Below are 13,483 nucleotides of genomic sequence, written 5' to 3' on the forward strand. Positions count from 1 at the left end.
ACATTTCTGTCCATTAACCTTCCTCAACCACCCCGCCTTCCCTTTGGAAAGACCCTACAGATCTGACACTGTCCGTTGGCTTGGAGCTTCGAAGCAGGGGCTTTATTATCCCCACCTCTCTACTCTGCTCATCCTATTGTCTCCCTCCCCATCTTTTAACTGTCGCATTTTCTATCTTATAATTTTGTAGCATTCTATTTATATATAGTTTTTTTTTAATATTGTAAGCCGCCTAGAGCAGGGCTTTTCAACCTTTTCACCGATTGTACCACTTTTAGGATATGGCAATATTCGAGTACCACCTAGCAAGGTGTCAAAAACTTGATGACCAAAAAAAAAAAAAAAAAACCTGTTCAAAGTTGCAATTGCACTGAAATGACTTATGACCATTGTTCACACTTATGACCATTGCAGCATGCCCAAGGTCATGTGGGTCATATTTGGATGCTTGGCATTGGCAACTGATTCATATTGATGATGGTCACAATGTTCCAGGGTCATGTGATCCCCTTCTGCAACCTTTTGACAAGCAAAGTCAATGGCAGGGCTGCTGTTGGCCAAGTGCTAAGGCGGGACTTCCTTCCCTCCCTCCCTCCCTTGCAGCAAAACTTACAACAGAGAGAGAGAGAGAGAGAGGAGAGAGAGAGAGAGAGAGAGGTAGCCTCGAGTTACGGCTACAATTGAGCCCAGTTGTGGGATTCAAATATGGGAACAACCAGTTCTCTGTCTGGATGCCACTTCCGGAAGTCCATTCTGGGCCTGGGCAACAAAAAATTAGTTACCGGTTCTGCTGAACTGGTGCAAACCAGCTGAATCCCACCAATGGTTTTGCCCCAAATTTACATTGCTAAGTGAAACATTTGTTATGTGAGTTTTGCCCCATTTTACAACCTTGCCACAGTTGTTAAATGAACCCCTCCAGTTATTAAGTTAATAACATGGTTGTTAAGTGAATCTGTCTTCCCCATTGACTTTGCTCGTCAGAAGGTCGCCAAAGGGAATCACGTGACCCGGGGACACTGCAACCGTCATAAATATGAACCCGTTGCCAAGCATCTGAATTTTGATCACGTGACCCATAGGGTTGCTGCAACGGTCGTAAGTGTGAAAAACAGCCATAAGTCACTTTTTTCACTGCCGTTGTAACTTTTAACGGTCACTAAATGAACTGTGGTAAGTCGAGGATTAGCTGTAAATAAATAAATCAATAATCCTCTCTGAGAATTCTGGGAAATGTAGTCCCAGCACATCAGAAGGACTCTAGTTTGGCAATGCCTTCTGTCCACACTTTACACTTTTCCTCATGAGATGCACACATCTCACAAGGAGATGCACACATCTCACACATCTTTTCCTTGTGAGATGCACACAAACTGAAACGTGGCAGTTTCAATTCCTTCTTAAGATTTGGACAAATAACGTCCCTTGCTTGCTTTGCGTGAATTGAAACACAGAGGAAGTCCTCAAATTATAATCATTTGTTTAGCGACTATTCGGAGTTACAGCGGCACTGAAGCAAGTGAGTTGCAACTGGTCTTCACACATAGGACAGTTGCAGCATCCCCACAGTCGTATGGTCAACATTTGGGCGCTTGGCAACCAGCATGTATTTACGATGTTTGCCACATCCCAGGGTTGCGTAGTCACCATTTGCGATCTTCCCAGCCGGCTTCTGACAAGCAAAGACAATGGGGGAAACCCATGGTTCATTTAACAACCATTTAAGGATTCATTTAATAACTGCAGTGATTCAGTTAGCAACCATGACAACCATAGTCATAAAATTGGACACAATTCACTTAACATTGCATTGCTTAGAAATTCTGCTTATCATTCTCTGAAGGCACATCAGAAACCACAACAGCTTACCACTCAGCATTTCAAGAGCATTTACAGGTAGTCCTTGACTTACGACCACAATTGAGCCCCAAATTTCTATTGCTAAACAAAACAGTTGTTAAGTGAGCTTTGCCCCATTTTACAACCTTTCTTGCCACAGTTGTTAAGTGAATCACTGCAGTTGCTAAGTTAGTAATATGGTTGTAAAGTGACTCTGGCTTCTCCCATTGACTTTGCTTGTCAGAAGGTCGCCAAAATTACAATAATTCATCTCCCTCCATAAAGTACAATTTGAAAACAAGAGAGAGAGAATGAGACAGAGAGAGAGAGAGAAAAGGAGGGAGGGAGGAGAGAGAAATGGAGGGAGGGAAGGAAGGAAGGAGGGAGGAAGGAAGGAAGGAGGGAGGGAGGGAGGGAGGGAGGGAGGAAGGAAGGAAGGAAGGAAGGAAGGAAGGAAGGAAGGAAGGAAGGAAGGAAGGAAGGAAGGAAGGAAGGAAAGATATTTTGGAAGAAACAATATTGATTTTACTTAACACCTAAAAAACTGAAGGATTGGAGAAGTCACATGATCCAGATGTAACTATTCTACAAATGGATTACAGAGGCTCAAAGCTTCCTGGTTCTATGCCATCTAATAAAATGAAGAAGAGACTCAGAAGGTATCCAAAAACCACCTAAAGTACTGTGGTCCTATTCTGTATTTAGTGCTCAATAGACCTCTCCCGTTTCCTATCTAATGTCTTAAGGGAATGAAAAAGAAGAAATGGGAACATTCTGTCTCCCTGAATCCTGAGTCCCAAAGTAATCAGGATTTATGAACCACCCCCCAACTCTGAAGTGAGACAGGACTGACATAAAGGGGTTTTTTTTTCATACAGTATTGGCAAAATTCAGCTTGTTCCATATTGCACACATAGTCCTCAACACAGAACCATTTGTTTATGACCATTCAAAGTTACAATAGCACTGAAAAAAGTGACTAACAACTGATGCTCACACATACAACCAGCACAAAATCCCCATGGTCCACATGATCAAAATTCAGAAGCTTGGCAACTGGCATGTACCTGCAATGATTGCAGCATCCTGGGGGGGGTCACATGATTGCCATCTGCAACCTTCCCAGGCATCTTCTGACAAGCAAGGTCTATGGGAGCTGCCCAGATTTGCTTAACAACCATGTGATTCACTTAACAACTGTGGGCAAAATGCTCATAAAATCAGGCAGAAATTACTTAACACAGGGATCCTCAACCTTGGCAACTTTAAGACTTGCTGGTTGAGGAATTCTGGGAGTTGAAGTCCACAAGTCTTAAAGTTGCCAAGGTTGAGGATCCCTGACTTAACAAATTCTTTGCTCAACATTCTGTCCCAGTTGTGGTCATAAGTCAAGGACTTCCTGTATTCTGGACTTGTTTTAACACGGAAGGACATTAAATGTTATCTTGAATGTATAAGTCAGCAATAGGACACCCCATGATATAAAGCAGAATATTTAATCTTCCCTAATGCTTTAATGTGTTAATGCTTCAACACTGGAGGTTTTTAAGAAAAGACTGGACATCCATTCATCTGAAACGGGTTTCCTGCCTGAGCAGGGGGTTGGACTAGAAGACCTCCAAGGTCCCTTCCAACTCTTTGTTATTCTGTTATTCTGCTAATTTGAACTGGGGGTGGGGTGCACAATGGCAAACAAACCTGAGTTAAAATGTAATTATATAAGAGTCCCAGAAAAGATGTTTGTTTTATTTATTTATTTAACGCAAATTCTAGCCCAGCATAGGAAATCTATGTTGGACCCAGATATATACGTTCCCATAGAGTGGGCTATCAGGACAGTGATAAGGAAAAAAAATATCATTGTGATTAGTAGTTAAAAACCCTATAAATTACCTTTAACCTATTGATTCTGGCCAGTTCTAATCCTAATGAGCCTTTAAGGTATGTCCTACTTAACAATGGAAGTGTTTCCCCTCTGAAAACAGCAACTAGGCCATTTGGATCTGGATCACACACACACACCCTACATCGTGGTCTTTCACCTCCCGTTGTCCCATCTGGGAATGGAGACCCATATTTGCTACTGACAGTTACTGTCTGCCAAGCTATGCACTTGGTTGGTAATTGTGCACATTGCATCTTGAAAACTATGGCCCCGAGATCCTCGTTTTCCCCAAATCCCAGCCCTACCAACCTTTCAAAGAACTTAACCTCAACATCCCCAATGCATCTCTGCTCTAAATTAACAGCTCAGAACATCCACTGAGGAACAAAACATGCACAAACAAATTTCTCTACAAGCTTACAGTAATAATCACAACATGCTCAAGCCTCGGTGAGCTTTGGGTTAGATGGAGGAAAGTCCTGTCTGAAAATAAAGACTAAGAATAGAAAGGAACAAAGAGAGAGAATCAGACAGACAGACAAATATCCTCTGATCTTGGATAGATAGCCTATCCCAGAACAGGTAGTCCTTGACTTACAATCATTTGTTTAGTGACCGTTCTGAAAAAAAGTGACTTATGACTGTTTTTCACATGGCCATTGCACATCCCCATGGTCACGTGATCAAAATTCAGACATTTGGCAACTGGTTCATATTTATGACGGTCTCAGTGTCCCGGGGTCATGTGATCCTCTTTTGCAACCTTCTGACAAGCAAAGTCAATGGGGAAGCCAGATTCACTTAACAACCTTGTCACTAACTTTGCAACCTCAGGGATTCACTTAACACAGTGGTGGTGAACCTATGGCACGCGAGCCGTCGCCCCAGTCCTAGGCCTTCAGCTGGGTTTTATAAAACCTTTTCGCTTTAGGCCTCCGCCGACATGTGCAAAAAAAAAAGGTTCAATCAATCAGTCAATTTCAACTTCTCATGGGGAAAAAAAAGATCTTGCAAAGTTGGAATTGATTGATTGAACTTTTTAGTCCCACCCAATCTGCAGTTACCAGCGCAGCTACGCCCACCCAATGGGCCACGCCCACCCAATTGGCCACACCCAGCCAATGGGCCACACCCACCCGGCACCCAACAATGCTCAGTCTCTAAAAGGTTCGCCATCACTGACTTAACATCTGTGACAAGAAAAGTGGGGGCAAAACCCACTCAACAACAGAAATTTTGGGCTCAATTGTGGTTGTAAATCTAGGACTACCTCTATTTCCTCCAACACCACCAATGAAAACTCTTCTTGAGGGAGCAATTTTGCCACATCAACGTCCATTATACTGAATAACAATTCTTCTCTCCGGTCTGTTTGCATGGCTAACATCCGAAATAGCAAAGCCTTTGCACTTACAGTCCTGGTAACGAGCAACTTATGGGGGAACAAGGTATGAAACCGCCAGCCCTCGTCATCCATGTCCGAATTTCCTTTCATAAACAACTGTGCTCCATGAATATTTTTTCCCAATTAACGAGGCAGCCTAAACCATGAATGTACCCATGATCCCTTGTTTGATTGGCAGCCCTTGGTAACAAAACCCACTACAGGTTGTCCTCAATTTAGGACCACAATGGAGCCCAACATTTCTGTTGCTAAGGAAGACATTTGCTAACTAGGTTTTGCCCCATTTTTACCACCTTTCTTGCTTCCCCATCGCAAAAGGGGATCGCATGACCCCGAGACACTGCAACCGTCATAAATATGAGTCGGTTGCCAAGCATCAAGAATTGTGATTATGTGACCACAGCGATGCTGCAACAGTTATAAGCAGGAAAAATGGTCATAAATCACTTTTTTCAGTGCTGTTATAACTTGAAACAGTCCCTAAATGAATGGTTATAAGTTGAGGACTGCCTATACAACAGGGTCTTTCTCCTTTAGCCTAACTAATAAAGGCAACTCAAGGAAATGACGTCTGGCAACGCCTCTGTCACTGGAGCAATCTTTTTCCGAAGAAGTCCACCCTGTGCCAGGCCCGTTTTTAATTTTCCCAGAAAGCTGAATGCTAAAGAACAGGGAGACTGAGCTATCAACTTCCCTAGACATCTGCTCAACTAAAAAGTCAGATTCCAGCCTTACAGATGTCAGTAGGTTTACTTAAGATGAATAATTCTAAATCAGAATACTACATAACTTTCTATGTCCAAACATTCTAAACTATAGCTTGCCTTAGTGTAGGACAGTCTGTTTCATGCTATTTGCTACATCCTAACAGAGACCTCACCCTGCCAACAAAAGTGCGTATAGTCAAGGCCATGGTTTTCCCAGTTGCAATGTATGGATGTGAAGGTTGGACCATAAGAAAGGCTGAGCGACAAAGAATTGAGGCCTTTGAACTCTGGTGCTGGAGAAGACTCCTGCGAGTCCCTTGGACTGCAAGGCGATCAAACCGGTTAGTCCTAGAATAGATCAACCCTGACTGCTCTTTAGAAGGCCAAATCCTGAAGTTGAAACTCAAGTACTTTGGCCACCTAATGAGAAGGAAGGTCTCACTGGAGAAGAGCCTAATGCTGGGAAAGATGGAGGGCAATAGAAGAAGGGGACGACAGAGAATGAGGCGGCTGGATGGAGTCACTGAAGCAATAGGCGTGAGCTTAAATGGACTCCAGAAGATGGTAGAGGACAGGAAGGCCTGGAGGAACGTTGTCCATGGGGTCGCGATGGGTCGGACATGACTTCACAGCTAACAACAACAACAACAACAACAACAAAAGCCAGGCTGAGAAACACAGTTTCTACGTTCCCCAAATTCCATCACTGAATTGTGACGGTGGGGTTGAAAAACGAACTACACAAACTATATAGTGTCAGAGTGCCAAAATAGAGCCTATACAGGCAGGGGAAAATTCGGTGGTTTCCTGGCTGTGACAAATGAAACTAAAATCATACCTGTAATCTAGACATACGTTTATAATACAAGATTTTATATTTCATATTTTGTCATTTTACCTCTTGTGTTTTTATTCAAAGGGGATGTGAATGTGCCAGGCAATAAATAATAAGCTGCATTCCATCTTAAAGGCAGTGGTGGGATTCAGCCAGTTCGCACCACTTTGGCAGAACCGGTAGCTAATTTTGGGTTGCCCAGGCCCAGAATGGACTTCCGGAAGTGTCATCCACACAGAGAACCGGTTGTTTATATATCTGAATCCCACCACTGCTTAAAGAGCAGTGCTGTGGGTCAGTAGTTAAGATGTAGGGCTTGTTGGTTGTAAAGCCGGCAGCCCAGGTTCAAGACGGCAGGATGAGCTCCCATTCGCTGACCAGCTCTTGCCAACCTAACAGTTTGAAAGCATGTGAGTAGATAAATAGGTACCACTTCGGTGGGAAGGTACAACCTAGCAGTTCAAAAGCATGCAAATGCGAATAGATAAATAGATACCACTTTGGTGGGAAAATAACAGTGTTCCATGGCATCATGATAGCCACATGATCGTGTTGCTTCAATGGCTTTGAAATGGAGATGAGCAGCGCTCCCTAGAGTTGGCAATGGCTAGCGGAATAAAATCCCATCTTAAAACACATTCATGCTTAATGTGGGGAATGGTTAAAGATGGTGAGATTGGGATGATGAAACCAGAAAGATTTTTTTCAGATAAAGTATCGCGATTTATTTTCCAAGGTAAGCTTTCACTTGTCCGATTGCTAGATTCAGACTGTCTTTTATTGTTGTTGTTTTTTTAAATAAAACAAAACATCATCAGAAATTTATTTATTTATTTATTTGCAAAGTAGATTAGATTTCATTTTTAAATCAATTTTTAATTCAACAGAATATTACACATAAAAATGCATCTCGTGGAAAACTACATCGGGATTAGAACAAAGACAGTTTTTAGAAGATAGACAAGAGGATAAAGGATTTGGCTACAATGTATCTGTGAAAAGATTGAAATCTACAACAATTCACTCAGTGACCTTTGGAAGTTACGACAGCACTGAAGAAATGATGGTTACAACCCATCCTCGTTCTGGCTGCCCCAGCACGGCAACCGGTTTGCCCTTACGACCAAGTTGTAGCACTCCAAGATCACATGATTGTCATTTGTAACTTCCCTGCCAGCTTCCCCAAAAATTCAATGGGGAAGCCGGCAGGAAAGGTTGTAACTCATTAAATTAAATCTTCCCCTACACACACAACATCCCCCAATCTTTCTGCACTTGTGCCACATTAGTCACTCACATACCACTGCATATCTGCCCCGAGCTTCCCTCACACACTTCTGCACTCCCTCACATCCTTTCTGATCTGTGTTACTTCTCTTGTGCATCCCCTTGCACCCTTATAACCTCTCGCACCCTCCCTGATCGCCACTGCACCTCGCCAGCACCCTTGCATCCCCTCATATCCTCCCTGGATCTCACCATGCCTCTTGCACACCCCCTTGCACCCTGGTGCAACATTTCTGGCCTTCCTTCACTCTTTCCCTCACCTGGAAGCATCCATTTACTTGCCTGTCAGTCTGGGACTTCCAACTTCCTGCTGGCTTCCTCAGTGATATTGTGAAAAGCTGTCAGGAAGTCGTCTTGTCTTATGACTGTGGGATTCAGTTAACTAAAGTTCATTATTAAGCAATACTTTATGATTGCATCACTTAGATATGGAAATTCTGATCTCAATTGCCATAATAATTGGAGGATTATCTGTAGAAAAACCACCAAAATCCTGAAAGTAACCACATTACCCAGTAAAGCAAATATAATTACAGATAGTCCTCGACTTACAACTGTTCATTTAGTGACCGTTTAAAGTTACAACAGCACTGAAAAAAGTGACTTATGATCGTTTTTCACACTTACAACTGTTGCAACACTTGTTTGGTCATATGATTAAAACTCAGATGTTTGGCAAACGATTCATGTTTTTGACAGTTGCAGTGTCCTGGGATCATGTGATCACTTTTTACGACCTTCTGACAAGCAATGGGGAAGCCAAATTTACTTAACAACTATGTTGCTAACTTAACAACTGCAATGATTCACTTAACAACTGTGGCAAAAAGGTAGTAAAATGGAGCAAAAATCACTTAACAAATGTTTCGCTTAGCAACATAAATTTTGGGCTCAGCTGTGGTCATAATTCAATGACTACCTGTATTTAGAGCAATTTTTTTTAAAGTTTCTATTGAAATATACTGCAAATGGGTTGGAAAATAAAGGGGAAAGTCAAAAATAAGTATTTATCTATATAATTTTGATAGATGTTTTTATCCTTTCCCTTTTTCCTAATATTTATAAATGATAACTTTGTGGACGCTTTATTACAAAGCTGAAAAACTCACTTTTTTTCCTTTTTAATATTGTGAAAACAATGTATTTGGCTTGGTATGCTTTATTAATGTTACTACATCTTGAGCAAAAAGTGTCCAATTATAATCATTTGTTTAGTGACCATTTGAAGTTACAATGGCACTGAAAAAAGTGACATGATGGTGTTTCACACTTACAATCATTGTAACATCCCCATGGTCATGTGATCAAAATCCATATTCTTGGTAACTGGGTCAATATTTATGATATTTATATTTACACACACACACTCAGAGACAGACAGACAGAGAGACAGACAGACTGACTGACAGACAGACAGACAGACAGACAGACAGACAGATAGATAAATAAACAGTAGAAAAACAATGACTTCCAGGATAAATGTAAAAAAACAACTTAATAGCTAAGCTAATGTTTTAATTTTATGCTGAGTAATTCAGTACAGAAAGAATAGTGGAAACCGTGGTCCTTCACCACCCACAACAAAAGTAGCCCTTGAAACTTATGCTAGTTTATTCCTTAACAAAATCATTAAACTGAAAAGAAAATGTAATAGTTCCAGCAGCAGCATTCTGACACTTGAGTTGCCTGTTTGAATTTTTTTGAAAACAGGGAGTTTTCCTCAAGTTGTGCAGGCCATTTCTAACTGCTGATCAAAATTTAGTCTGTCGGCTTAACTGTGTATCCTTCAGGCGGCCATTTTCTACTTTCTCTTGACATGTAGTCAGGCCTCGTTCACACATCTCACCGGCTTGTTTGTTTCACTTTACTGTGCTGAATAAACTGTAATAAATTATGTTTGCATTTTCAAGTTGAATAATATCTTTTTTTTAATCCCTAATTTTCAGGTGCTTATTATTTTTCTATCTTGTTCAATGGTCCAGGTCTCAGAATGAGTATAGTATTCCCACTGGAAAGGCTTCTGCTTTAATTATTCTGATTTTTAGTAAGAAGACAAGAGCAGGCCGAAGTTGTTTTTTCAACAAACACTTAGAGTTCTAGAGAGTAGCAGCAGAAAATGCATCGATTAGCAGAGGAGAGATCCATGAAAGAATATCTGCTTTGGATGGTGACCCCGAATCCAAACCCCAGCATCTCAAAGTAGCAGAAGAGAGGGATGAAAGAATGGGGAAGGAGAGGAGGATCAGAAGGAGGAGAAGGTGGAGGAGGAGGACGGATAGGAGGAGGAGGAGGAGGAGGAGGAGGAGGAGGAGTGAGACAAAAGAAAGGAAGGGGGAGGAGAAGAGATGAAAGGGAGGGAGGAGAAGTAGAAGGAGGAGAGGGACAAAGGGAGGGAGGAAGAGGAGGAGGAGAGAGGAGAAGTAGGAGAAGAGACAAAAGGAGGGAGAAGCAGGAAGAGAGGTGAAGAAGTAGGAAAAGAGAGACAAAAGGATGGAAGAGGAGGAGGAGGAGAGAGGAGAAGTAGGAGAAGAAAGACAAAAAGATGGAGGAGGAGGAGGAGGAGGAAGAGGAGGAGAGAGGTGAAGGAGGAGGAGAAGAGAGACAAAAGGATGGAGGAAGAGGAGGAGAAGGAGAGAGAAGTAGGAGGAGACAAAAGTATGGAGGAGGAGAAGGAGGAGGAGGAGGAGGAGAGAGGAGAAGAAGTAGGAGAAGAGAGACAAAAGGATGGAGGAAGAGGAGGAGAGAGGAAGAAAAAAGAAAAGGGGCAGGTAAAAAAGAGGAAGAGGAAAAATCTACTTAGTATCTCAGCTTTCACTCAGTAATTGACCAAGTAAGATCATAAAAAGGCTTAAGCCCACAGGAATTTGTGGCTTGACAAATGAAGACAGTTGAGGGCAAAGGACAAGCTGAGAATTAATGAGATTTTAGGAAAGACAGGAACTTGCATGAGCAGATCAAAAGCTTAAGAGGGGAATAATCAAGAGCACTTACCACGAGTGGGGAAAACTGGCTGTTTTTGGTATCTGGTATCTGACATGAAGACGAGATGAACGCTACTCGTTCTACAAAGGTGTTCTAGTCTATCACAAGTAGTGCAAGAATTCAGGAAGCAAAAACTTAGGGATAGAAAAATCAAAATGCTGATTCTGGCATTAAAAAGTCGGTGTAAACCGGTCTTAAACCGTGCAAAATGCACAACGCCCTCCTCAACCAATGCTCGTTCCAGCTGGACATGATCAGACTTTAGTCTGCCATTTTGGAGACTGAACTAAATATAAACATCAGAATATTTTGCAACAGAGGCGGTTTAACTGTAGGAAGAATTGTAGGTAGTCCTCGCCTTACAACCATTCATTTAGTGACCATTTGAAATTATAACAGCACTGAAAAAAGTGACTTACGGCTGATTTTCACACTTATAACTGTTGCAGCATCCCCATGGTCATGTGATCAAAATTTGGGCGCTTGGCAGCTGACTCATATTTATGATGGTTGCAGTGTCCCAGGATCATGTGATCCCCTTTTGCAACTTTCTGATAAGCAAAGTCAATGACCGCTTAATGACTGCATGTGATTCACTTAACGTTTATGGCAAAAAGGTCATAAAGTGAGGCATGACTCACTTAACAACTGCCCTGCTTAGCAGCAGAAATAGTGGGTCATGAGTCAAGAACTACCTGTATTCAAACAGACATTGGCATATACCACAGAATGTATAGAGGTTCCTATATACCTTTCCTATATTTGTTGAAGAAAAGACCAAATCCAGTGTAGTGTTTGGTTATTTTTGTCATTATTATTATTATTATGAAACCTCCTATCCTGGGTATTTCAATGGGTTATTATATTCACAAATGAAGGCAAAAGTTTTCATATTCCACGTAAGCTACCAAGTTTTTTGATTGTGGCAGTATAGAAATATATAAAATAAATAAATGTCAAAGCATCTGAAAATCCCTACAGAAAGATCCCCAATATGTATATAACGTATGCCTTATAAACACATAGCTTTAAACTTGCAGAATTCTCAGCCATAGTCCCACTAGATGAGGATTGTTGGATGTTAGCCTAACATCTCTAAAGTCTAGCCAAGTTGAAGAAGGCCTCTGCAAAATTGGTTTCCTTTTGGATTGACATTCAGTCAGATTGGCAACGGGAGACAGGATGAAATTCTGCCTCAGAAAGTAAAATCCTAGTTCAATGGTAGGCCATTTTGGCTCTTTTATGACTCGTGGACTTCAACTCCCAGAATTCCTGAGCCAGCCGTGCTGAGGGGAAAGGGAGAGGTTTCCAAGCTGAGTCATGCTGGCTCAGGAATTCTGGGAGTTGAAGTCCACGAGTCATAAAAGAGCCAAGGTTGCCTACCCCTGTCCTAGTTGGTCAACTATAATGGCTTGTGAAACATCAACATTGTTTTGAACAGAACAACAAAGTTGGAAGGGACCTTGGAGGTCTTCTAATCCAACCGCCTGTTCAAGGCAGGAGACCTTATACCATTTCAGACAAATGTTTGACTAGTCTCTTCTTAAAAACCTCCAGAGATGGAGCACCCACAACTTCTGGAGGCAAGTCCTTCCACTGATTAATTGTTCTAACTGTCAGAAAATTTCTCCTTAGTTTTAGGTTGCTTCTCTCCTTGCTTAGTTTCCATCCATTGCTTCTTGTCCTGCCTTCAGGCGCTTTGGAGAATAGCTTGACTCCCTCTTCTTTGGGGCAGCCCCTGAGATATTGGAAGACTGCTATCACGTCCCCCCTTGTCCTTCTCTTCATTAAACTAGACATACCCAACTCTTGCAACCGCTCTTATCCTTCTCCTACAAAGATGTCTACTCTCAAGGCTCCTCCTTCTTGACTTCACTAGTCCTCTTGATCAACTCTCTGCTTTATATTACAGGACACACACCCCTCCAGTAACCTGGCTGACGCTCATCTCCCACCACTCCAACAAATAAAATAAAAGGCCCAAAGTTCACTTTAATGAGCAACAGCTTCCGATGAGAAACTGGAAGCTCTCCTGGGGTGAATCATGAACACTAATTCTAGAAGATAAGAAAGATCTTGTTGTGTTCTTTTGTATTCCCCCCCCCTTAATCCCTATGCGCATCCTGATCACCCATTAAGGGTGATTGCCCTTCTCCATCTGCATACAGTTTCATGCCCGTTGCTGGTTGGCTAACTAGCAACGGGGTCTTATCAGCCAATGGAATTGTGTGATTACAAGCCAGGGGAATCCCATAAAAGAGGGCTCCCAGATGGCCCAGATGCCAGTCCGGCTTTACTTTATGCCTTGCCAATAAACCGAGAGCTGACTGTCACTCGACTCGTGTCTAACACTGGCGACGAAGGTGGGATCCCAGTAAGACTGCACGACAAGGGCAACCTCGTGGCAAGCAACCTACTTCGAAGCAAGAGCTCCTCCACGCAGCCTTCCGAAGCAAGAAACTATCCGCGACTCCAAGATGGCTTCCACCTCGAAATTCTCGTCTTCCCTACCGGCATTCAACCCAGAAACAAATGACTGGGCC

The sequence above is a fragment of the Protobothrops mucrosquamatus genome, unplaced genomic scaffold (assembly GCF_001527695.2).
Source record: "Protobothrops mucrosquamatus isolate PMUCROS unplaced genomic scaffold, P.Mucros_1.0 scaffold5, whole genome shotgun sequence".
Lineage (NCBI taxonomy): Eukaryota > Metazoa > Chordata > Lepidosauria > Squamata > Viperidae > Protobothrops > Protobothrops mucrosquamatus.